This window comes from Humulus lupulus, chromosome 7, assembly GCF_963169125.1.
Source record: "Humulus lupulus chromosome 7, drHumLupu1.1, whole genome shotgun sequence".
NCBI lineage: Eukaryota > Viridiplantae > Streptophyta > Magnoliopsida > Rosales > Cannabaceae > Humulus > Humulus lupulus.
The window spans coordinates 15,980,392-16,004,650 of NC_084799.1; the positions used below are offsets into that span (position 1 = coordinate 15,980,392).

At 36.8% G+C, this 24,259-nt stretch overlaps 1 protein-coding gene and 1 non-coding gene across 2 annotated transcripts in view; one reads left to right on the top strand and one right to left on the bottom strand.

The window, feature by feature from the left end:
* Window positions 1-24,259, top strand: part of LOC133791422 (uncharacterized) — a 67,031-nt gene that overhangs the window by 9,344 nt on the left and 33,428 nt on the right. The gene's annotated exons all lie outside the window — the stretch shown is intronic.
* Window positions 8,080-8,186, bottom strand: LOC133793285 (small nucleolar RNA R71). Its single transcript, XR_009874737.1, has one exon. It is a non-coding gene; the product is annotated as a small nucleolar RNA R71 (small nucleolar RNA).

The following is a 24,259-nucleotide window of genomic DNA, read 5'->3' on the forward strand; positions in this document are numbered from 1 at the left end:
AACAGTGTGCACAAGTGATATTGGGCCCATAAAAATGTGAAACTAAAAGAAAGAGCATAAAAGTAAAGTTTGAAAGTGCATGAGCAATAAATGAAATGCATAAGTATATAGTCAGCATATTAGTATATGTGCACTACAAACTCACGACATTCATGTGTATGTGTATGCATGAGATTTGATTACTGAGCGTTAGCTCATTATGTTATTTTCCAACATTTTTTCCAGGTGTGGCTTTAGCTGTTGAGCAGCTTGTGGAGCACGGACTCAGTAGCAATGCAATAATGGTTTAGAGTTTTCATACGGCTGCCTTAAATTTAAAGTATTCATACGTGTAATAATTTCTTCTAATAAGTTTATATAAAAGTTTTAAATTTTTCTGTATTTCTTCGTATCATTTTATTTAATTCTTTTGGTCAAGTGCCTTACATACTTGTAAACCCTAGAATTACGAGTATGTGGCAGACGTACCCTACCTTACCTTAGGGACGTTACAAAAAGTTTCATAAATACATGTTATCCAAAAAGCAGATATGGATGACGTGGTAAACATTTTTAACGTCAGAGGTTCTGTTCGACCATCCATCAGGGAGATTCTCCTGACACAACGTTTGGGTTTTTATATACGACCAGCTTGGTCGTGTACTCCGTATATTTTGAGATAATCTTGTAAAATTGTAATCATATCCGAGATTATCTCCCATGATACCTGATGATCCGATTATTTAGGAAAGAATATCTGTAACTAATTCATGTAATCCTCCTTGAGCCTATAAATAGAGAAGAAATAGCTCAAGGGAGGGACTTTTGGCTGATTTTGTTTTATGCTTTAGAAGAGAATTTTAGCTATTATCTTTCGGTTGTATTATTCATCCCTCTAAGGCTTGTGAAACTCGAAGAACCCTAGTTCTTTGATCACTCATTTGAGAATCAAGATCAATAATAGCTTAAGTGGACGTAGGTCTTTACCAATTCGTGGGGCCGAACCACTATAATTTGTTGTGTTGTTTACTTTTCTTTCCATTAGATCTATTTCAATACTTTCTGTCACATCAAGCATTTGACTTCGTGTCAGTTGACCAAAACGAGAGTCAACAATACATGGGATCCAAAAATATTACAGACAGACGTTTAAAATTGTGTATATACATCAAAAGTTACAAACGACCGACCTAGCGGCAAAATTAGGGCTACAACCCTAGTTCCTCTAAGATATCCTCGATCGTGGTGGACGAGCAGCCGCATATGTACACGCTGCCACCGAAGCTCTCCAACTCATGGCTGGTCAAGCTTTCCTTTTCCCTTACCTGCACCACGTAGCACCCGTAAGCCAAAGCTCAGCAAGAAAACTTAAACATGTGCATGAACAGAAAATATAGATTTCTAAATACTTATCTAGCATGCCCAGTAGTAATAACCTACTCATGCATGCATATAATCACAAATAACTGGTCATTGGACCATCTTGGGGCCGCTACCCTTAATAGTTGACCATAGAGTCAACCCCAGGGCCCTATGCCCTAGCTTTGTGATCATAGAGTCACCTAGGGCCCACGCCCTTAGCTCTGGGTAACTAGTCATAGAGCTAGCCAAACATTTTTTGTTTTCCAACGACCATTGGGTTGGCCAAAGTAATAGTACGTTGCTGATTTAGGCCTAAACCTTTCGACCAGTGCACTATTGTTGTCCTTGATTAATAAGTCAAGCCCTGAACCATGTATTCGAATATAGATACAGAAACAGATATAGATAAGCATACTTCAACAATACTAGCATGCATACATATTAATCATAATACATCATCAAATAATTGCAAACATAGTAATAACCACGCTTCTGAACGGGGCTAAGCCCTAGCTTCACAAACCATGCGAACAGTCATGTAACACTTAATCAGGTACAGAATATTCAAGTATGTTTAATCAATAAGTGAAACGATAACTTAAGCATGTTCATTTTCAGGGGCCTGAGCCCTATTCACAATTAAGTTAACAGTCAGGCCAAGCCCTAATCACATATATCATGTATTGGGTGCATTTTTCTTACCTCAGGTCTGAGTATAATGTAAAATAAGAACGACTCAGAACACGATCCCGTTTCTGAGGCCTCTAGCGATAACCTAGTCACAACCATAATATAGGATTTAATCAACAAAGAGAAAATAAAGGCTTTGGGACTGAGTCCTAACCTTTGGGACCTCGAATTCTACTAAACCAGGTAGTAGAATTGATCTCGAGCCCTTCGGAATAAATTTTCGTTATCAAAACCCCATGGTGGCCAAAACAGCCCAAGTGGGTCGCGACCTACCCTTGAGGGTCGTGGCACGCCTCCTAGATAGAAGCCCCCAAGGGCTTTGGGTTTGGTTGGGTGCCGAGCCAGCCCACATTTTCGTGCCTTCGAATAATTCGGGTCGGGTCGGTCCCGTATTTAAATTCGTGCCGACCCGCCCCATATTTGAAAGAGTAAGCCCAACACGACCCATAGGCCCAAACCATGTCGTGCCGTGCTCGTGTCGTGTCGGGCCCAAGCCGGGCCGGCCCATTTTCTTTATTCGGGCCCAAATTCGGGCATGCTATTAGGCTCATTTTATTATTGCCAAAAAATGTGAGGATGGGGAATTGAACCCTCCATCTCATCTTTAACAATCAATGTACTCAGCACCAATCCAAATAAATTTCTTTATTTAAATTGTAGTTTGAGATATTTTTATATACTTTTCAACAATACTTTACCCAAAATTATATCAAAGATAATTATTAGAATTTGAATACTTACTAATAAATGCTAAAAAAATTAACTCACAAATCTTAAAATAAATTAATATAATTATAAAATTATAAACATTGAGAAAAATAATAGACTTTTATTATCATTTTGATTTATAGATAATTGACAAATAAAAATTTATTATCATTATTAATGTCAAAATATTGGGTTTTTTATCGTGTCGTGCTTTCAGGCTAGTTTGTTTGTTCTTTTCGTATCGTGCCTTCGGGCTTGTCGTGTCATGCCGTGCTCAGACCCATATTGTAACGACCCAAATTTACTAATAAGGCTTAAGGGCCTTGATTAGTGTGACGGGATGGAATAATTAGAATATATGTGATTTAATGATTAAAACTATGTTATATGAATATTTGAGATGCATGACTATGTGTATTAGTATGCATGTAGGCCCTGATTAGGTTAGAAGGGCATAATCGTAATTTTGGGTGTGTTGAGGGCATAACTGTATATATATGTGATAATTGTTGAGACCACATTATTATGTGGATATATTTGTGATTTGTGATTTGTGATTTGAGACGATCCTAGTGAGCGGGTTAGCGAAAAATTCATGGCGGGAATTTATACCCGGCTCGGGGCAAGCCTGGGGGTATTTTTGGGAATTTGGAGAGTATATTGGGGTCAATTTTGACATTGAGGAATATAATTGGTGATTATTTAGGTGTCGGGAAGTAGGCGATAAATATTAGAGTCACTCGAGGAATTAGCGGGAATTGGGTGAAATGACCAAAATGCCCCTAGGTTGATTTAAAGACTTAGGGATAAAAGGGAGGGTATCTTGGTCGTTTGAGTTAAAAACTGGGATAAGGATAACTATTGCTTTATGCCTTAGTGGGAAAAGTCTAGAGTCTGAAAGAAAAAGAAGGAAAGAAAGGGGGTTGGAAGTCTACTCTTTTCTCTCTCTCGGTTCAAGTTTTCTTCACCATCTCTTGAGGACTTTTGGGGCAGAAACTTAGGGAGAATCAGAGCAGAAGCTTAAGGTTAAGGTCTTTGATCTGGCTGGAGGAATTGGCAGGGATTTAGCAAGAACAAACCATCCAGTTGAGGTAAGACTTTGAGGTTTTCTTTGGTTTCTGGTTTTGATGTTGAACTAAGATTTCTAAGCTGAATTTGGTAGGGAATTCTAGGGAAATTGGAGCTGAGCTTTGAGGAATTGAAGGCCAAGCTTGTGAGGAGGACAACCTAGACTAAATTTATCCAGCAAAGGTAAGGGAATTCTAGTTTGAACTTTGTGGTTTCAGTGGCTGTTTTGCTGAGTTTTTGAATTCTAGGTTCAACTATGGTGAAATGTTGGATTAGGGGTGCATGTGTTTAAGTTTGGTATGGTTGGGATGCTTGGGAAGAGTTAGGCATGTTAGTAAGCTTGATTCTAAGTTTGGTGGAAGTTTGGAGAAGTTTTGGTAAGGTTTGGCTCGGGGAAAATCGAAGGAGGGAAAAACAGCATTTGTTGTTCTATGACTAGCGCTACAGCGCTAGCCTTTGGGCGCTGTAGCGCTAGGCCATATACCCTGGGATGATTTTGGGCTTTGTTTGTAGCGCTACCCTGTTTCCAGAAAGGGGTTTTTGAGTTATTTTCAAGGGTTTTTGCCCGGGGGTTCGGGGTTCGATTCCACCACCCCGTTTAGTGGAATTGGGGCTTCCCGAGGGCTCGGGATTGGACCCGTGGTTAGGTTTTGGACTTGAGGTTGATGATGATTCTGATCTATGGTTGTGACTAGGTGTGCGCTAGGGCTCAAGGGGGATCGTGCTCAAGGATCAAAGTGAACGAAGCTAGCGAATTTAAAGGTAAGAAAACTGCACCCGGTTATGTGTTTGTGATGGGACTAAGTGCTTCTGATATCTGTATAATGTCAAAGATGGTATTATGCCATGTGATTAGTGCTCAAAAATGCAAATTTATTAGTTTTAAAGTATAAAATAAATTAATTTTTAATTAATATTTTCATGAATTTATTGTAATATATTTTATAATTGAAAATATTAATTTTAATTTAATTTATGTTTAATTTTCAGGAAATAAATTACATTTGGACACTAATAAAAATGGAGAATAGAGAAATAATTAAAACTGAAAAAGAAAAGGAAGAAAGTGGTATTTTTGGAAGAAATGAAGCTCAGGCCCGTTGGCCTAAGCCCAGCACAAGCTCTCTCTTCTCTTTGCTCAGCTGCCACGTGTCACCGCCACCGCCTGCCACGCGTCCCAGCTCCTCCTTCAGCCTCCTTTCCACCTGCATTGACCCATCATACACATATATACATATCATATATCATGTACAACATGATCTTGCCTTCTTTTGCTGAGGCCCAACGCAAGCCACCAAATGCATTCCTTCAGCAAGCTGCAAGCTCCCACGTGACCCAAGCATCCCCATCATCTCAGCAAGCCCAAGTGGCCAAACAAAGGCCCACGGTTCCAGCAGCCCAAAGCCAGCCCAATGCATCAACACCCCAGCCAGCCGCCTACGTGGCAGTTTCCCATTGGTTGAAAATTGGTCAAAACCCTCTTGTGTCACCAGCCATATTTTGTGGGTATTGGGCTTTGTAAATTGCTATTTTGAGCTTTATAGATCATGTTTTTATGGTATTTTAGAAAAAGAGCATTTTGACTATACACAAAAATAGCTAGGGTAATATTAATAATAAGATTTGATTTTTCAAAATCATATTTTATTATTAATATTTCAGATTTATTTTGTAAACCTCATTTTGTTGTTTAATTTCTTTTTAGTCATTTTCCCCATCTATAAATAGGGACACTTTCTTCACATTTGGTATGTAATTTTTAGAGTAGAGAAACTATAGCAAAATTTCCACTCACTTTCTTCTCATATTTTCTTCTTAGAATTTTGTGAGAATCATGAGCATAATGGCCTAATCTTCCTAGGAAGGTTAGGGATGATTCCATATGCAAGTGATGTTATTTTCCTACTTTGATTTACTATGTTCTTAATGTAATATATTTGAGTTATTTATGTTCTTTCATCTCTATCTTTATTTTGTTATCATTATTTACTTATGCTAATAGTATATAGGATTAGTCATACTCTTTCTATGTGCTTCTAATTAGTAAAAGTAATATTGATACATAATTTTATGTCTAATCTTCTATTGCATTATTGCCCTTGGGTATTTTGTCATTTTTAGATTTTTCATAAGATTAACTTTGTGCTTTTAAAGTAAAGAACTTTATAACTCAAATGGACTTTTGTTAGAAAAGAATATGGACTTTAATGTTAGATTTTCCAAGTAAATGTTGGGATGTGGACTATTTACTTGTGTATTTTTGTAAATCAAGTAACTAAGTAACTAAGCAAGCATATGGATGATTCTTGAAACCTTTCCATTTCTCAAACTCTTGATTACATCTTACATTTATCTCACTTTATCATTTCATCAAAAAAATACAATACCAAAATTTCAAACCTCTTTCCATTTACAATTTTATTTATTTCTTGTTACTAACTTTTTGTGTTATTTTCTACTAATCTTTTAATTTTAGGTTGCCTCCTTGTGAATCGACCGCCCGATTATACTACAATCACCGCTTAGTGGTTGTCACATTTTGGGCGTTAAACAAATTTTGGCGCCGTTAGCGGGGAGGTAAATTTTCAAAGGTTTAGTGAAATTTTTACAAAAATATTAGTAACTTTATTTATGTTTTTGTTGGAATAAATATTGTGTTAGTATTTTTTTTATTTACTATTTTTTTTAATTAATTAGATTATTATTATAACAAAAATAAAAAGAAAAAAAACTAAAAAAAAAAAATTCTTTACTTATATATATATTTTTTTCTTCTTTTCTTTTACACTTTCTTTTTTTTTTCGGTAAATATATATATATATATATTTATAATCATATATATATATACTATTTATATTCATATATATATATATACATATCTAAAAAATAAACTAAAAAAAAAAAAAGCAAAAACAGAAAAAATATATATATATATTTATTCTTATTTCTATTTCTTTTTTTTTTCTTTTCCATTTTTCTTCTCTTTTTGTTTTTTTTTTAAAAAAAAAACCATATATTTATATAATTTTTTTTAATTCTTACTTTATCTTTCTTTCTTAATTTCTATTCTATTTTTTTTAGTTTAATACATATTTGAAAAAAAAATAGATGGAGTCTCTTCACTTTAATTTTATTTTCTTTATTTTATTGTGTTTTGTGTTTTTTTTTTTGTTACTTAGTTTAGGTTTTTCTTTTCCTTTGCCTTAGTTTTCCTTAGAATTTAGGTTTTTCAAAAAAAAAAAAAAACATAAAATTGCATAAAATTGTTCATAAAATTTCAATCATAAAACGCTTAGTATTGGGAACAATTGTGTAATATTACAAATGGTAGAAACCGATATTGTTCTGTCTAGAAAGATTGGTTGTTAAATAAGGTTTGTGATAGCGTTACCCTCCACACTTACCTGGGAACCTCGGGGAGTTCTGTCTAGGCAAGTGTGGGTCTAAAACGGTACCTTGGCAACCTTCCCAATCGGCCTGGGAACATTTCGAGCATCTGCCTTTGCACTATTACATTGTTGAACTTATTACTATAAGAAAACCAAGCTTGTTTTGTTAAAATAAGCAATTTCACTTTGCTTAAAGGTTGTTTGGTCGAAAAGATTGACTTGTGATCCACCATACTTACTCAGTAACCTCGGGGAGTTCTAGTAAGGCATTGGAGATCACCCGAAAACCTCCAAATCTACCTGGGAACAAGTTTAACAAAAAAAAAAAAAATCAAAAAAAAAAAGAGAAACATAAAATACATCTAATTCTGATTTCCGAGAGTGGATGAATCATCACGAAACTTCCAGTGACACTTCTTCCAATTCATCTGCCACTCCTACCGGAACTCCTTCCACCAATACTGCTTCTCCACAAACTTTCGCTGATAATAACCCATTCGCAATGGCTCGCAATGATGAAATCCAACCAAGAACTCTCAATGACTACCTCCATCCTACTCGCACTTCCACACCTTCATGCATTATCTTCCCTCCTAATATGCCCGCATTAGACTTTAAACCTGGCATGATTCAACTATTGCCTACATTTCATGGAATGGAAAACGAAAGCCCATACGTGCATATTAGAGAATTCGAGGAGGTGGTAGCCACGTTCTATAACCGAGCCGACAATGCCGATGCTGTGCGACTGAAGTTCTTCCCTTTCTCCTTGAAGGACAAAGCCAAAAGCTGGTTGTACTCTTTGAGACCTAGGTCGATTGGAACATGGGAGGAGATGACCAAATCTTTCTTTCTGAAACACTTCCCCAGCCATAAGACCAACAGTCTAAAACGACAGATTTCCACATTTTCCCAAAAAGACAATGAAACGTTCTATCAAGTCTGGGAAAGATTCAAAGATCTGTTAAATCAATGCCTGCACCATGGCTATGAGAACTGGCGCTTGGTCCGTTACTTCTATGAAGGCCTCACGAGTCGTGAGCGCCAGTTTGTAGAAATGCTATGCAATGGTGAATTCCTCGAAAAAGAGCCAGACGATGCTCTTGAATATCTCGAAGAAACCGCGAAAAAGTCTCACACTTGGACTGGTTCAAGTGCTACTGACAGCACCAACCGACACAAACCATCTGGGATCTATCAACTTCGAGAAGAGGATAGTATTAAGGCCCAACTCGAAGCTTTGAAAAAGCAGTTTGAGGTCTTAATGACGAAAAATGGGCAAAAGTCGCACATGATCGCTCAAGGGGAACCGGAAGAACCTTGCTTTGTTTGTGGAGGGACGAAGCACTTAGCTCAGGACTGCTTAGCTTTGAATGAAATGAGGGGGGTTTATGAGGAGCAATGCAATGCCTTAGGGGCATATAACAAGCCATTCTCCCATACGTACAACCCTGGTTGGAGAAACCACCCAAATTTCAGTTGGAGAGATTCTAACCAAGCTCAATCGTCTGAAGGCCAATGGAGAAATGAGCAGCAAGTTCAACCATCAAAGGCGTATTCTGCACCTCATTACAATGCGCATCCACAACGAAATTCTCTCGAGAGTACTCTTCATGCATTCATGGAGGAACAATCCAAATTGAATCGCCAAATGATGGAGGAAATCAAGGAAATGAAATGTCAATTCTCAAAATTGATTGAATCCTTGTCCATTCCGGAAAAAGGCAAACTTCCTTCCCAACCGAAATTCAATGTTCAAGGCCAACACATGGCCCAATCTTCAAATTCAAATGATCAAAACGTCAAGGAAGTGAATGCCATCACGATGAGAAGCGGTAAAACTTTGCCAGACCCACCCATTAAATCCAACTCTCCCAGTATTCCAAAAGTCACTTCCGAAAATCCACCACTCAATGCCACTCCAAAGATACCATTTCCCCAGGCTTTGAAACCTGCTGGGAAACTTCCTGATAACCGAGCTGAACTCCTTGAGCACTTGACACAAGTGAAGATTAATCTTCATTTGCTTCACATCATAAAACAAGTGCCCGCTTATGCCAAAATCATCAAGGATCTTTGCACTGCAAAAAGGAAGCACCATGTCAAGAAGACTGCTTTCTTAACCGAGCAAGTGAGTGCGGTAATTGAACAAAAGACACCGCCAAAATACAAAGATCCTGGTTTTCCCACCATTTCTTGCCAAATTGGGACCCATGAAGTCAGTCAAGCCTTACTTGATCTTGGCGCGAGTGTCAATCTCATGCCTTATTCTGTATACTCGCAACTCGGTCTTGGAGAAATGAAGCCAACATCTGTTGTACTACAGCTTGCTGATCGTTCCACCAAAAAGCCTAGGGGTATCGTTGAGGATGTATTGGTTCAAATTGAAAAATTCTATTACCCCGTGGATTTTCTTATTCTTGATACCCAATCTGTGGTGAACATGGAGTCAAAAATTCCTATTATCCTCGGAAGACCATTCCTTGCTACTGCAAATGCTTTGATCAATTGTCGGAATGGTCTAATGAAGATATCGTTTGGAAACATGATTCTTGAAGTCAATATCTTCCACATCGGGAAACAACCCCGAGAAGATGATGAATGTTACCAAACATTCATGATTGACTCTTTGATTCCCGAGGAGGTTCAATTGCGAAACAACTTTGATAATCTTGACGAACTCCTCCTTCTGTCAGAGAATGAAAGTCCTAGTTCTATTGAGTCTACTCTTGCAATATCAGATCGCATAGACTCACGCAATAGAAGGACTCAGTTTTGGCAACCTCGCTTTGAAGAGCTACCTTGCGAGAGGGCACAGCCAAAAACTTTAGCCGAATAGGTTCCAACTGTTCAATTGACCAAACTTCCCGAGGGTTTGAAACATGCCTTCTTGGGAGACGGTGAAACCTTTCCGGTTATCATCTCATCCAACCTTCAAAATTCTCAAGAACTGCAGTTACTCGAGCTACTGCGAACGCATAAATCTGCGATACGTTGGACGCTTGCTGATATCAAAGGTATTAGCCCTTTAATTTGCTCCCATCGAATCAATCTAGAGGACGAATCCATCCCTCGAAGAGACCCTCAGCGGCGACTGAACCCCACGATGAAGGACATTGTAAAAAATGAAGTTTTGAAATTGCTAGACGCTAGTATTATTTACCCGGTAGCAGATAGCAAATGGGTCAGTCCTACTCAAGTCGTGCCCAAGAAATCTGGTGTCACCGTTATCCAAAACGAAAAAGGGGTCCTTGTCCCCACAAGAACGGTGATGGGGTGGCACATGTGCATTGATTATAGAAAATTAAATGCCGCCTCCCGCAAAGATCATTTTCCACTCCCATTCATTGATCAAATTCTTGAACGTGTAGCTGGTCACCCTTTCTATTGCTTTCTTGATGGCTATTCTGGCTATTATCAAATTGAGATTGCATTGGAGGATCAAGATAAGACCACTTTCACTTGTCCCTTTGGCACTTTTGCTTTTCGGCGTATGCCATTTGGCTTGTGTAATGCACCAGCTACTTTCCAAAGATGCATGATGAGCATCTTTAGTGACATGATCGAAAAATCAATGGAAGTATTCATGGATGACCTAACCGTTTTTGGAAACTCCTTTGAGACATGTCTTCTTCATCTTGAAGCTGTTTTAAAACGATGCATCGAGAAAGGACTTGTCCTAAATTGGGAAAAATGCCACTTCATGGTATCTTCTGGCATAGTCTTAGGCCACATTGTTTCTGAAAAAGGAATTGAGGTTGATCAATCCAAAGTCGACCTTATCTCCAACCTACCGACTCCTAAGACTGTCAAAGACGTTAGGTCATTTCTTGGTCATGTTGGGTTCTATAGGAGATTCATACACAATTTTTCAATGATTGCTCGTCCGCTGAGCAACCTCCTAGCCAAAGATGTTACCTTTGAGTGGACACCTAAGTGTGAGGAATCATTCCGAGCGCTTGTCAATTCGCTCACTTCTGCTCCCATCATTCAGTCACCCGATTGGAATCTTCCTTTCGAGATCATGTGTGACGCCAGCAACTTTGCTGTGGGAGCTGTGCTAGGACAACGAAGGGAGGGGAAACCCTTTGTTGTCTATTATGAAAGCCGAACTCTCAATAGTGCTCAAATTAACTATTCCACTACTGAAAAAGAGTTGCTTGCCGTTGTCTTTGCCCTTGACAAATTCCGATCTTATTTGATTGGATCGCCTATTACGATCTTCACAGATCACTCCGCCCTTAAGTATCTCCTTTCCAAAAAGGATGCTAAGGCGCGATTAATACGGTGGATTCTTCTCCTACAAGAATTTGACATAACGATCAAAGACAAGAAAGGTGTTGAAAATGTCGTCGCAGACCACTTGTCCCGACTTGAATTCAGCGATCCCGCTGACGGTCCACCTATTCATGATGATTTCCTCGATGAACAATTGCTTTCTGTTGCTAAGTTGCCGTGGTACGCTCACATTGTAAACTACTTAGTAATAGGTGAACTCCCATCTGAATGGAGTTCACAAGACAAACGCAAATTTCTGGTCGAGGTGCGCAATTTCTTTTGGGATGACCCATACTTATTCAAGTATTGCCCCGACCAAATCATGCGAAGATGCATCCATGACAATGAGGTGTCTAGTGTGCTGAATATTTGCCACAATGATGCTTGTGGTGGTCACTTCTCTGTGAATAAAACCGCTGCAAAAATCTTACAATGCGGCCTTTACTGGCCCACCTTGTTCAAAGACACCAATGATTTTTGTCATTCTTGTGTAAGGTGCCAAAAGTTAGGATCCTTATCCCGTCGGCACATGATGCCCTTGAACCCAATTCTTGTCATCGAAATATGTAAACAGAAAATGTTATTTATAAGAAATGCGGCTTTTGAGACCAAAATCTTTTAACCCTAATTCCACTATAGTTTTAGTAACACGTTTTTAATTAAATGACTTGATTAGCAAGTCTAGCACCCTTATAAACACACAGTGTAACGGTCTTGGCTATCCAGGGCGTTACACATATCGTGTCGTGCCAATTTTCAATTCGTGTCATGCCTGGCCCAAGCCCATATTTTTCCGTGTCGTTTCGTGCTCATGCCTCCCGGGCTCGTTCCGGTTTCGTGCCGTGCTAGAAATCCCGACCTGTATTTATAACTCTAGTCGCGGCGCCCCAAGAATATGGTCGCGACCTGACCCCGTGAACCCAAAATTCCTCTGTTTTTCTCAAACCAAACTCAATCAAAACCACCCCAGATAAATCCTACAACCATAATTTAATCCCCATAACAGATTCAACATATCACCAACAACTAAACCCAACTTAAAACTTGCTTGAAAACCCATCAAAACTCAAGTTCACAACCTTGAGCCACAAGACTCAAGAACAGCCAAACTAACACGTAAATTCAGTGGAAACTAGCGTTTAAAGCTTACCTTAGTTATGATTTGAGTCCTCCTAACTATAGCTAATCCAATCCCCAAGTTTAGGTATTCAATTGCCAAGCTTTCAGCCCAAAGATCTCCTTAGTTCCCAAGGAATTCCTTACAAAGTTGAGAGAGAATGAGGGAGAGAGAGAGAGTCGGTTGGTGTTGCTATTAACAAAGTGTTTTTGTGTTTGGTTTTGCTTTCTTAAGGCTTAAGTAATCTTAAGCTAATCCTGAGGCTCGGGGTACCAAAAACGTCCCTGAGGGCAAAATGGTCAAAATTCCAGTATTCCCTCCTAATCTCACTAACTCCAAATATATCCTCAATTATTCATTCACATTTCCCGATAACCCGATACTGTGCTAAATACCTAAAATACCCCTTGACTCGCCCCAAGTCGGGTATTGGGTCCCCTTGTGACTTTCCCGCTAACTTGCTCCCCTAGGATCCTCTCGTGCAGAGTGACCCAAATAAACCCACATAATAATGTGGTCTCTCACATATATCACATATATGCACATATATACAATTATGCACATAACGGGCCAAATTACTAAAATTGCCCTTCTAATAAGAAACGGGCCCACATGCATATTTAATATTCCTAAACATGCATAACTAGTGATTTTATCATATAACTCACATAATCACATAATCATACAAAATATATCATATAAGCATATAATTTCATATATTGACATCATTGCCCCTAATCAAGGTCATAAGTCTTATTAGGTAATTTGGGGCGTTACACTAGTTATAAATAAAACAATTTTATTTAATGAAAAATATTTTTTAATATTTAATAGAAATTATATTAATATGATATCAAGGTAAAAATAAGTAGTATAATCTCCAAAATGTAAAAAACAACACAAAATATTAATAAATTTAAAAACATAACATAACCAAACTAAATGTCATCTAAATTAATCTCAAAGTCGTAATCATCATCGGGCTACTGTGGTGGTTGTGGCTATTGTGGTGGAAATTGGCCTCAGCCTAGAAAAATTTCACCATCATGGATTGTATCATATTCATGTCCAAGTTCACAAGTTGAAATTGTAGAGCTTGAATGTTCGAATTGGAAGCTTGCATAAATTATTGCATTTGGAGGAAGTTGTTGTTCTGGGTCATAATGGCTTGACTGAAGTGTTGAACCATTGACTGGAAAGCCTCAGTTGGTACCACTGGAGGGTCGACTGTGGTCGACATAAATGGTGATGCCTCTGACTGTGAAGAGGATCTGGTGACGCCGGAGGAAAAGGAACTAATGTCCTTCAACTTGCGTCCAATACCTCGGTTGTGGCCAGAACGTTGACCAAGTACCTTCGAGACGACTTGTTCTCATCGACAAAGGCACTTCTTGCTGAAGATTTAGATTGGGATTGGGATTGCGTTTGTGTCTGGACTTCTTGCTGTAAGACATCCTGCAGTTTAGAAACAAGACAATTAATACATAATATAATTAAATAATAAACATATATACAAAACTTAAAAAGTTACTTACATATGCATCCTTAGCATTCATGTTCACTCATCCACGTGTTGGATGATTGTGCATGTCATGGAATGTATCAATAATGTTGGGTAATTCCTTAGTCTGAAGATTCATCTTTAAAAAACAAAATATCGGTTAAATATTTAAATTATTATTATTAAGATAACTGAAAATATTTCAAACTATCTACATATTTTTTATTTACCTTCTTAAATCGAGCAGAATCATAACAGGTCAATCTATGAAGACTTAGATACTTCTGTTTTGCTTTATTGGAAGCATTTGTCTTTGAGCATGCCATGAATTGTGGAGAGGTGATGTTAACCAACTTCTGCCACTCGTTGTCAATGTCCTCTGGTGGATTCTTTCTGGCTGTCTTGATATCATCATACCCTCCATGTTCATCGAAGTATTTTTTCTTGCGACCTTTTCTATCCTTGTAGCGATCCTGAAGCCACTCAAGAGAGCTCGAGGAAGAATGAAAAATTCATTCAAAAAAAAATTAAAACTTGTTAGAATCTTGAAATTATAAAAAACATTGCATGTGAATAAATTGATAAATTTACCTCAATCTTTTGCATCAATCCTATTTTGTGCTCATCCGGAACACTCTGCCACGAGTCATAATATAACGACACATGGTGACCAATAAGGTGTAGGAAAAACTCATTGCAGGATCTTTATTTATTTTCATGCAATTTACATATTATCAAACAAACATGAAAATTCCTAGAACATGCTCCTATGAAATTGATATAAATACAGAGTAAAGTAAAAACTTACATTAAGCAGCGGAACTGGAACAACTCCATCCTTCAATCTCTCTAACCCTTGATTCCTTTCTGTAGCAGAGTATTATCAAGAGATTGAATAAGATCAGCAACACAGTCTTCCTCACCAAGCCTTTGATCAACCTAGAACTAGTGTGGGCTGGTTCTCAACACATGAGATAGAGATCTAGAAAAGAAGAAGAGATTGTGGCTAAGAAAGGATTAGAGTGTCTAGGTTTTCACTTACCCAAATCAACTGAGATTGACTTGCTTTCTAAAACCCTAGATATCATATTCCTTATATAGGCAACTTAATGAGATTTATTTAAATTTAAATTAATTACAAATAATAAACAAAAAATAAAAGCCTTGGGCTGCCATAAATGGACTTGGACTCAATCTCTTTGTTTTGAATTTAAATCCCAACTGGGCCTAAATTCAAAACATTTTATTTATTTATTTATTTTTAAATTAATTAATTAAATCCTTATTCAAATTAACTAATTATAATTTGAAACTTGATTTAATATTATTTATTTATTTTGATACCAATTTATCAATATTAATAAATTTACCCAAAGATTCTCTTTTATTCTCTAAATCTCATATCTCTGTAAATTTTCCAAAATTGACGTAGTCAACTTTAAAAATCCTAATTGATAATTAAATCAATTAATTGAGACATTCTAGATGATTTACTCAAAGGTGATGCGGGGACCATGGATCCATGAAATCAAGCTCCAACAAGTTACCGTGAATTTATTTACGAATAATTTCACTACCTTATTAATTCCTCGTGACTCCACTATAGACTCGGAATTGAACTCTTGAATTCATAGAACGTATTTTCAAAACCATAAATACATTATCCATTGTTATAACCATTACAATCAGTCAATCCTCTATCGATGACTTACTAACGAGCTGGGTGCAAATTAACGTTTTACCCCTCATCAGTATTTTATCCTTAACTCCCACTAAGTTCCTTATAAATGATATTTCCGTGAACTTAATCACAGAAATGAGATCTCAATCATTTAACCTTTTGAACAAAGCGATTAAGGAAATCATCTTTTCACTTCTCATACAGAAGTTATAGATTTCGTATCTATGAATAATACTCCCACTCAATTACACTAATAAATCTCCAAGATGTAAGTATGGGCTAGACTGTAGGGTAAGCTGGTAACGAACAAGTCAAAAGATTTAAATAATATAATTAGCAGAATATTATCACTCAGAATTAAGATCGACTTAATATATGGTCAACGTTGTGACATTGATTAGATTTGATAACAACGATACTTATTTATCAATCAATAATCAATATCGGTCCTAGTCCGATGTAACTAAATACATCCGATCTTATCTACTTGGTCGAAGCCTTGGACAAGACATCACACCCTGAATGTGTAAGTAGATCATATCGTAGATTGCCTAATCAGTGAAAATCCAATGCACTGATCTAATCTTAGGACTCGTTCTTTTGAACATATAATTACAACTATAATCCAATGTGACCTAGTCACTATAATTGTAACTATCCATATGTTCGAGATTTTATAAATGTTTGTATTATTTCAATAATCATGTAATAAAACAAGCAAGCAACACAGTTGTCAAGCTAAATGATTTCTACTACTTTTATTGATAATATGAAATCGTGCTACATGTCCGATATGGTTTTATAAGGGCATAAAACCCAACATAAGGTTACCAATAAGTCTCGTGAACAATGTCCCAAAATCACCAACTGTTTTGTAGGTTCTCTCATTCAGATCAAATTGTAGAGTCAACGGACCTTTATTTTCTTGGACAAGCTGCTCCAAATTTTTGGATCGAGATCGACCTCCTTTTTTCACGAAAGTCGCTGCATATTTTAACTAAATAATAAAATAAAATTGAATAAAAGAATAAAAATTTGTCAATTATTGATAAAAACATATACTAATTATATTATATTACATATCTCACAAGAAATAGGCACTCGCGAAGGATCTGGAGGAGGATTACCCGCTCCATCACCACCATGAGAACGAACAACAATAGCAGACATAACTTTATAGTTTATATAATTTTTATCACCAAAGCACTAATCTTATTGTGAGTTATGAATGTATTATAAAGCTTCATTATATAAACAAATATTTAATTATAATTATTATGTTATTTAATAATTTTCACTTTTTATTTAAAAAAAATAACAATAAAGTTTTATTATTTTAATTTTAAAAAAGTTAACTTAATTACCTATTTTATCTACATATATTATCAAATTTTATGAATATATTATAAAATTATTTAAATAATCAAGTATTTAATTATAAATTTATTAATTTACCATTAAATATTATTATTTTAATTTCTACTTATTTTATAAAAAAATATTAATAAAGTTTATACTTGTAAAGTTATTATTTTAATTAATTTTTATTAATTGCTTTAAAATTTATTAATTAAAATTTTTAATCACACTAACTTTAAAACTATTTTGTAATGTTTATTTTTTCTAAATCTACTAAAATTTCAGCAACAAAATAACTCTAATTTAACCTTCCCAAAAATTAAAATCTGCATAAAAAATACAAAACCAGTTTCATAAGATATATAAAATTGGATAAAGTCATTTAAATTCTCATATCAACAACAAAAAAACATATTATAAATAAATAATACAAAATCTTAACATGGATTTATCAATAAATTCATCAACATTTATATATAAACTATAATATTAAATAACATTAAACATCTAACATGGATTTATCTAACCTAACATACAATTAAAAAAATTATATCATCTAACCTAACATTTTTTTTATAACATACATTCATCATTTTCTTAAAACATAAATAAATATATAAATATACAATTTTCATCTTAAAAAAGCACAAAAATAATCAAATTAACAAACAAATATACTTCTAATAATCCTAAGTCTTTAAAACGAATCTAACAAAAATTAACATTATCTAAAATAACTAATCACACACTTATAAAATATAAATTAAACATACATCAATACATTCATCAATCACCAAACCAAAAAAAAAAACAATTAAAAACAATACCCAAGGGAGGATCTCTACTATATGAGCAACACAGATGGCACAAATTCTTCTTCTATCTGAAAAAAAGAAAAGAAAAAAACAAACATCAAAAACTCAAAAATTCATCTTTACCAAAACTAAATAACCACAAATATTATAAAAAAAAAAACATTTTCAGAAGCACAATAGGGAGGAGGATGGCCAAGAACAATAGTGGTGCAGCGAAGAGGTCCCAAAACGAGCATGGGACACCGTGGGGCAGTGGAGGGCGACGGACAGGAGCATTTTTTGCTCTCTGTAATTTTTAAGAGATGGGGAAAATGGGGGAGAAGACGACGCCTAAGAAGTTATATCGATGGTCTCTATAGCGACAACATGTCGTTGCTATAGAGAATAAGTAAGTCGTCGTTGTACAGTACACACACCGTTTCAGTTATCAAACATGGACCCATGTCGTCGCTATAGACAACGAAATTCGACAATTGATTGTTGGTGGCCAACTTTCCCTCTTTTTTTTTTAGGGATCTATAGCGACGCGACGATATATCGTCGCTATAGAAAGTAAACGTAACATTTTCACCAAATTTTTGTGACCCATGTCGTTGCTATAGATGACGAAAACTGGCAGGCAACCTTTGGCGATAAGCAACGACTTCTGCATCGTCGCAATAGAGGTCGTCGTTGTAGGGTGCTTTCCTTGTAGTGAAATGTGATTACATCATGAACGCTTATTTTTTAAAAAAGAAAAATATATAATAATAAATTCACAAAACTAAAATTTATTCAATCAACAAAATCCAAAACACTATGTACAAATCAATCCAACAAATTCTATATAGTTAAAAATAGTAATAAAAATTCATAAATAGAAGTTAGAATAGATTTATAAAATTAAAAAAAAATCTTAGAATTAATATCAAATAACAATTCCAAAGGGAAATTTCATGTTATATGTATGATAACTCAGTAAATATTTTTAATATGCCAACATAAGTTACTATCCCAAATATATGACAATTTCAATTTTTTAGACACAAATACCCCTAACATTAAAACACTCATTTTTTCTCTCAATATGAATGATTAGTGGTGAAAAAAATGCATATTTATTAATTCTAATGGACAAAATAAATTAAGTTTAATTAATATTTTCATGGAATTAATATATTTTATTTTATAAATGAAAATATTTGATTATGATTTAATTTATTGTTATTTTGTAGGAATTAAAATGCATTTTGGCATAGAGAAAAAGAAAGAAGAAACAAGAGATAAATCTGAAAATAAAATTGAAAAGTGGCATTCTTGAAGCTCGAAAATAGGCCCAGAATTCAGCCCAATGACTTAGGCCCGCCAGCCTCCTTGCTCCTCAGTGCGCCACTTGTCCGTGCCTCTTTGCGCCACCTGTCCAAGCCATCTTCAGCAACTCTTGCATCAAGCCTCCAACGCCCAACGTAGCACACCGAAGCTTCCTCCAACCCGAGTCCAACCTTCCAATAGGCCTAGGCCCAACGCACCTTTCAGCAGCTCTTGCACCAAGCTTTCAGCGGCCCAATGCAGCAACCAGGCCCAACCCGTGCTCATTCTCTCCCAGCCTGTCGTCCACGTGTCGTCTCCCCATTGGCTGGGAATGGGTCAAAACCCACTTCTGTCACGAGCCACCTTCAACCCATATTTTGTGGGTATTGGGCCTTGCAAATTGCTATTTTGAGCTTTAAAGTTCACACTTTGTGGTATTTTAGAAAAATGGCATTTTGACCATGCACCAAAATAACTAGGTTAATATTTATAATAAGATTTGATTTTTCAAAATCATATTTTATTATTAATATTTCAGATTTATTTTGTAAACCTCATTTTGTTGTTTAATTTCTTTTTAGTCATTTTCTCCCTCTGTAAATATGGACTCTCTCTTCACAATTGGTATGTAATTTTGAGAGTAAAGAAACTATAGCAAAATTTCTACTCACTTTCTTCTCATATTTTTTTCTTAGAATTTTGTGAGAATCGTGAGCATAATGGCCTAATCTTCCTAGGAAGGTTAGGGATGATTCCATATGCTAGTGATGTTATTTTACTACTTTGAGTTACTATGTTCTTAATGTAATATATTTGAGTTATTTATGTTCTATCATCCCTATCTCTATTTTGTTATCTTTATTTACTTATGCTAATAGTATATAGGATTAGTCATGCTCTTTCTATGTGCTTCTAATTAGTAAAAGTGATATTGATACATAATTTTATGTCTAATCTTCTATTGCATTATTGCCCTTGGGTATTTTGTCATTTTTAGATTTTTCATAAGATTAACATTGTGCTTTTAAAGTAAAAAACTTGATAACTCAAATTGACTTTTGTTAGAAAAAATATGGACTTTAATGTTAGATTTTCCAAGTAAATGTTGGGATGTAAACTATTTACTTGTGCATTTTTGTAAATCAAGTAACTAAGTAAATAAACAAGCATATGGATGATTCTTGAAACCTTTATATTTCTCAAACTCTTGATTACCCTTACTTTTACTTCACTTATCTCATTTTATCACTTTATCAAAAAGACAATACTAAAATCTCAAACCTCTTTTCATTTACAATTTTATTTATTTCTTGTTACTAACTTTTTGTGTTATTTTCTACTAATCTTTTGATTTTAGGTTACCTCCTTGTGGATCGACTGCCCGATCATACCACAACCATCGCTTAGTGGTTATCACGAGCCGAACTCTCTCGTAACGCCCTGGTTACTCCAAGACCGTTATTGTGAGCTTTGAACCGTGCTTAACTCACTAATCAAGTCATTTGGTTATAAACGTGCATCTATGTGTTATTAACAGGCTAAGGTGAAAAAAACTTGATCAAAAGGAAATGATATATTTTATTTAAAATATAAAACTGTTCATGGGCCCATAAAAGCGTTTACAGGTTATTTACCACTCAAAACGGTCATTACAGTGTAAAAATTACAACCCGGCGACCTAAGCGGAAAAAATAGGGTTAACCCCTAGTTCCTCCGAGAAACTCATTGGCCGTGGTGGTCAAGTAGCCACATATGTACACATCACCACCTAAGCATTCCACTCAAGGTTGGGTGAGCTTTTCTTTCCCTTTACCTGCACCACATAGCACCCGTGAGCCAAGGCTCAGCAAGAAAACTCATTACTGCATGTATATAATTTCAGATGATAATTATGATAATCATCTAGAGCTTATAGCCCTAAACAAATGAGTGAGTGATGTGCAAGTCACTAATGTGGGTTCCGCACCCTTAGCAAATAAGTGATCATGGAGTCACTAGCTTAAACGAGATGAGTGACTAATGAGTGAGACACTAATGTAAACCAAATGAGTGACCATGGAGTCACTAATGTGGGTTCCGCACCCTTATCCATGTGACGATGTAATCACCTGGGCCTTCTGGCCCTGGTTCTAAGTGACTAGACAAGCGCTTTTAGTTTTCATCAAACTTGAGGTCGGTCAAGCATTAATGCTCATGATGAGTCATTCAATGCTTATGTCGATTAGATCTAATCTTTTCGCCTTGCGTTAAGCACACTAATACCATTCTTGGCTCTTAAGCCAATACCATACGACCAATGCTCAGTACTACTGCTGAACTTGACTGGTAAGTCACTGCTTCACAATTAATACCGACACCATTGCCGATTCTGACTAATAAGTCAGTGACATTCACAAGTAAGTAAGATTTGCTAAGCATTTGATATGCAATCAATGTCCACATTTAAACACTCAACATGCCTCATGAATAACCATGCATGTCACATATGGGGTGTAATGCCCCGGATTCCCTAATGTGGTTTAGCGGCTGGATTTGTAGGCCGGGAGGGCCATAATTGCTTAATTATGCCATTAAATGTGTTTATGCATGTTTATGAGAATTATATTATAATATAATGTTACTTGTATGCATATCGATGTTATGTGTTGAGACCACATTATGATGTGGGTTTGCTCGAGCTATTCGACATGAGACGATCGTAGATTATTGATTAGCGGTTTAGTCACAACGGGATTAAGCGTCGGGACTTGGGTTGAGTCTCGGGGTGGTTTTGATGATTAGAGCGTTACCGGGAGATAAAGGGTAACGGGATGTGAATTATTGGTGTTTGAGATTATTGAGAATAGCGGGAATTGGAGAGCGTTAATTATGATTAACGAGTTAGGAGGAAAGTACCAAAGATGCCCTTAGGAGCCTTTAGAAAATATTAAATGACCTAGGGGTAAAATGGACATTTCACCCCTAGGATAGATATAACACTTGTTGGCTGAAGAAAGTAGTGAAAACAGAGTATGCAAAAAGGAGTTCTCCCGTACCTTCTTTTCTTCATTTTTCTTTGTGGTTTTTGAACCAATTTTGAGGATTCAAGCTTAGGAAGCAAGCCTTGGGAGTTTGGGAGTGTGTTCCATCATTGAAGGCCATCATAAGCCAAGCTTTGGGTAAGTTTCTAACCATGGTTTCTCTGGTTTGCTCTGTTTTGGTTTTGTTTTGCAACTGAGTTTCCTAGGATGAATTCATGGGTTTTGTTGGGAGTTTTGGCTAGGGTTCCCATGCTTGTGATGTTTGGGATGTGTTGGGATGGTTTTTGGGTTTATTTGGCATCAAGAATAGGCTTTGGAAGATTTGAGATCGAGTTAGAAACGAAGGAGATGAAGAAGGTCGGTTCAGGGGTGTTTTGGGCTGGAGGTAGCGCTACAGCGCCCACCCTAGGGCGCTATAGCGCTCCTCAGGAGGCTTTTTGGCTTTTGGGAGGTTCTGAGTAGAGTGCTGTGGCGCTAGGGGTTGAGCGCTGTAGCGCTACCCTGTTCCTTCCAAACCCCGTTTTGAGTGTTTTTAAGGGTTTTTGACTTGGGGTTTCAATCCTTAAGGCCCGGGATCAAATCTACTCACCGTGTGGGCATGTTTCGAGGTCCCGAGGGTGGTGCTTAGGTTAAGACCCTATTATTGTGGATTCTCATTAATGGAGGTTATAATTGGTTGTGATTAGGTAATCGCTAAGGAACTAAAATGTCAATCGTTCTCAGGGGTCGTCTTTATCATATTTCTCGCTCGAACTTGAGGTAAGAAAACGGTGTATGAATACAGTTGCACCCTGTATAGGTATATGACATGCATGGTTTGACATTGAGGCATGTTGGTGGATATATGTGAACGTGGATTGCATATTAAATGCTAATGAATGCTGGTTACCTGCTTGAGACACTGACTAGTGAGGGACTGACTCTAAAGTCGATGATCACGCATTGAATGGCTCTATGGCATTAATGCGGGACCGGCCCTAAGGTTGAAGAACTTATAAGTGCTTGCCTGGTCTACGACCAGATGACTATAGCCAAGGTATATGACCCCGGTGACCGTTTGTCACGTGGCTAGGGGACGTTGTCCATAGTTTCGACCCTAGAGTCGTGAGGAAGGTTATGTTGGTGACCAATCACCATGCACCTGTCCTGAACATGCTTATGAAAGAAATCACCTATCAGTTAAGCCCTGGTGACCCTATCGTCACATGGCTAGAGGGAGCGATGCACATTACTGTGACTTTTGGCTATTGTCACCTATTTGTTGGACTGATAGTCCTGAATGGTTATTATGATCGTTGTTGATATTACATCATGTTTTATTATGTTTTCTTGCTTGGCCTTGGCTCATGGGTGCTATGTGGTGCAGGTAAAGGAAAGGAAAAGCTTGACCAGCCTTGAGTGGAGAGCTTGGGCAATGTGGTGTACATACAGGGCCGCTTGACCGCCACGGTCAAGGAGTTCTCAGAGGGACTAGGGGTTTACCCTATTTTTGCCGCTTAGGCCGGCGGGGATTGTAAATTTGGAACTATAGCGACTCTTTTGTATTATGAACTACTTGTAAACATTTTGAAAGGCTCATGAGCAGTTTGTTTACTTAATAAAATGCACCCTTTCCTTTTTGCTGGTTTTTCACCTTAACCTGATATTAACACTTAGATCACGTTTTTAACCAAAGGACTCGGGTAGCGGGTCAAATTTTCGGTTCATCGTTCACCGTAACTGTTCTGGGGTAACCAGGGCGTTACATGGGGTGCAATTTTCTTACCTCTGGTTCGAGCGAGAAATAGTAAAAAATGACCCTTGAGAACGATCGACCCTTTGATTCCTTAGCGGTCACCTAGTCATAACCAAATATAACCTCCAATAATGAAGATCAACCATAAAATGTTCTTGACCTAAATCTCACTCCCGGGACCCCGAATTGTACCCAAACGATGAGTAATTTCGATCCCGAGCCTTAGGAATTGAAACCCCGAGCCAAAAACCCTCAAAAGTGCCCAAA